This window comes from Furipterus horrens, unplaced genomic scaffold (genome assembly GCF_987537825.1).
Source record: "Furipterus horrens unplaced genomic scaffold, mFurHor1.1.pri manual_scaffold_9, whole genome shotgun sequence".
NCBI lineage: Eukaryota > Metazoa > Chordata > Mammalia > Chiroptera > Furipteridae > Furipterus > Furipterus horrens.
In genome coordinates, this window is record NW_028327179.1 from 25652866 (window position 1) to 25656332 (window position 3467).

General features: G+C 36.9%; 1 pseudogene; it reads left to right on the plus strand.

The window, feature by feature from the left end:
- Positions 1-2344: 2344 nt before the first annotated feature.
- On the plus strand, positions 2345-3209 carry LOC150001471 (nucleophosmin-like; annotated as a pseudogene).
- The last annotated feature ends 258 nt before the right edge of the window (positions 3210-3467 follow it).

Genomic DNA, 3467 nt, shown 5'->3' on the forward strand with positions numbered 1-3467 from the left:
TCAAATATTTATAGATTAAAACCTTTTGTATAAAATTCCTGTAAATAAATTCAATAGAAATGATAGATTTGGGAAAAATTAAAATGCAAATGACAGAAAAAGTACTATTATCTATCATAAACAAAACCCAACTTAAAAATAAATAGAGCTATTTAATAAAACAACCCAATTTTTTTAGAAACTCTATTAAAAATGTGCACTTTAACAATTTAAACCCAACTTTAAAAACAACCCTATTGAAAATGTGAAAATAGATTTAACTCTGTAATTGATAGACGAACAGATCCAAAAGGTCAATCACGTTTCTTAAGAATCTTAAGTTTACTACTCAGTAAAAGCAACTTAGCGTGACAGTGAGGAACCACTTTTTCGTCATCAGATTGGCGCCATTTAAAGGGAAAAATTCCATCTCCTCTGCTGGGGATGTGGAGACTGGGCGCTCTTATACTTTGCTAATGAAATGCAATTCAAAATGCAATCTGCATTGTCTATTAAATATAGAGATACAGATACCTTGTAATGAGCAGACCTACTCATGGGAATCAAGCCCATAGACATAAAAGCATGGGTCCATAAAGATTTATATGCAAGGAGTTTACTGCTGGAATATCTGCAGTGAGAACAAGCTGGAAATAAGGTGAATGCCCATGAATAGAGTAATGGTTGAGTAGATTATGGCACATGCTTGCAATAAAATACTGTGTTTCATTAAAAAGTGTAAATTGGGTCTTTGTCAGTGAACTTGGGAAGATTTTCAAGTCAAAAGATTAATAAAATATAAGAAGTATAATTGTCTCAATTTTAGGAAACAAACACTAATCAAAAATTTCCCAAATCCCTACATGGATGACTATGCTTTTATGGTATGGAGAAAGTTATGGAAATCACACAACAGAGTGCTGACATTGAGAGGTGACATGTAGTGACAATGAGCATGGACTTTAGAGCTAAACTTTCTACATTCGAATCCTGACAATGCATTTACTAGCTATGTGACTTTGGAGAAGATCCTTAATTTTTTAATGTCTCATTTCCTCTTCTATGAAAGAATGATGCCAGAATCTACCCTTTTGGTATATATATCTTAAAAGTTAAGTTAATAGATTTATAACTTATCTATCTATCTTAAAACTTAATACCATGTTGGTCCTATAGTAAGTGCTAGAGAAGGAGAACAACAAAAGGAAAAATCAGCATAAAACAGAAAGAAATGACAGGGCCCTCTTCTGAAATGCTTTGTTTCTCTGAGTGCCCGCATTGGTTACCTAACCACATATTTGCCAGCCTGCTCTACTGAAGTTCCTGACAGATATCTTAGTCTCAGCACCACTTTCAAATCCCTGTCCCATAGATAGTCAGAGATCGAGGCATGAGGAACAGGGTTACCTACCGAATGAACTGTAGCACATCTTAACTGACTCTTTAACCTGAAGTCATTGGACAATTACTAGATGTTTCTGTTCACTTTGGCTAGACAAACAATTTGCTTTTTCCTTAAACATCATTAAAACAGCCCTTGCTCTTTTCTTTGGTCACTGGCTGAAGATTGGTGGGGAGGGCAAAGAGAATAGGAGTTGCTTCATCTGATATTTTCACTTCTTTCTTCATAGAGTCTGTGTTTGCTTAAATCTGGTCATTGTCATTGTCTTTATTATTTTTTTTTTTCTAGAAGACAGTTCTCCATGGATCTGTAACTGTTGAAAGCAGAGGCGCTGACAGCTTTATTTTTGTTTTCAAATTCTAAAAAACAACCTGAGAAGACAGAGAGATAGTCTTTCCTTCTCTGGCAAAGGGAAGATTTGTTTGCTGTCCCTACAATCAAGATAATATGTCTCTCCAGGACAAAAGGCAGGTTTGCTGCTAGTTCATTATAAAAGGTTTGGGGTTTCCTAAATTCGATGACACAAATCCACTGTGCACTGGTATGCAGCATAGGTCTGGGCCCCTGCGTATTGTCCTTAAGGTACGTAGGGGTGGGAGGACTGATGTGGGCATGATATTCATGCTGCTTGCCAAACCATGAGTAACAAAGTTCTTTGTCTCTGACCCAGCAGGCTCAGTCTTCTGCTAGCATCTGTGAAACTCTATTAGGCTAATTTGTTTACTTGGGAGAGAGTTAAAATCCCAGACCTTTCACAGTTATTAAGATATTTCTCTATAAAACATTTTAAAAATCTGAGATGAGATAATGTAGATAAGGGCTCTTGTAGCTAAACTTTATAAGGAGCAACTTTAAAATTGTAATGAGGGCCTGGTGCAATTCTGTCCTGCGGGTCTGTTCTGCAGAACAGAAGTTGTTTATGTCCATCCACCTTCTCTCCCACTTAAGTGTGTGCTACCATCCATGGAAGATTCGATGGACATGACATGAGCCCTCTGAGGCCCCAACTATCTTTTCAGTTGTGAACTCACAGCTGACAAAGATGATCACTTTACAGTGGACAACGATGAAAATGAGCACCAGTTATCCTTATGAACAGTAAGTTTAGGGGCTGGTACAAAGGATGAATTGCACATTGTGGAAGCAGAGGCAATGAATTATGAAGGCAGTCCCATTAAAGTAACACTTTCAACTTTGAAAATGTCTGTACAGCCAATGGTTTCCCTTGGTGGCTTTGAAATAACACCACCTGTAGTCTTACAGTTGAAGTGTGGTTCAGGGCCTGTGCATCTTAGTGGACAGCACTTAGTAACTGTGGAGGAAGATACAGAGTCAGAAGATGAAGAAGAGGAGGGTGTGAAACTCCTAAGTATGTCTGGGAAGTGTTCTGCCCCTGGATGTGGTAGTAAGTTTCCAAAGAAAAAAGTAAAACTCGCTGCTGATGAAGATGACGAAAATGATGATGAGGACGATGATGATGATGAAGATAATGATGATGATGATTTTGAGGATGAGGAAGCTGAAGAAAAATCTCCAGTAAAGAAATCTATATGAGATACTCCAGTCAAAAATGCACAAAAATCAAACCAGAATGGAAAACCATCAACACCAAGGTCAAAATGCCTTCAAAAAACAGGAAAAAACTCCTAAAACACCAAAAATACCTAGTTCTGTAGAAGACATAAAAGCAAAAATGCAAGCAAGTACAGAAAAAGGTGGTTCACTTTCCAAAGTAGAAGCCAAATTAATCAATTATATGAAGAATTGCTTTCAGATGACTGATCTGGAAGCTATTCAAGATCTCTGGCAGGGGAGGAAGTCTCTTTAAGAAAATAGTTTAAACAGTTTGGTAAAATTTTTCATCATATTTCACTTCTGTAACAATTTATATCTGGCTGTCCTTTTTATAATGCACAGTTAGAACTTCCCCTACTGTGTCTGATAAATGTTGTCCAGGTTCCATTGCCAAGAATGTGCTGTCCAAAATTTCTGTTTCATTTTTAAAAATGGAACTCCACCCTTTACTTTGTTTTAAGTATGTATGAAATGTTGTGATAGGACATAGTAGAAGTGGTGGTCAGACGAA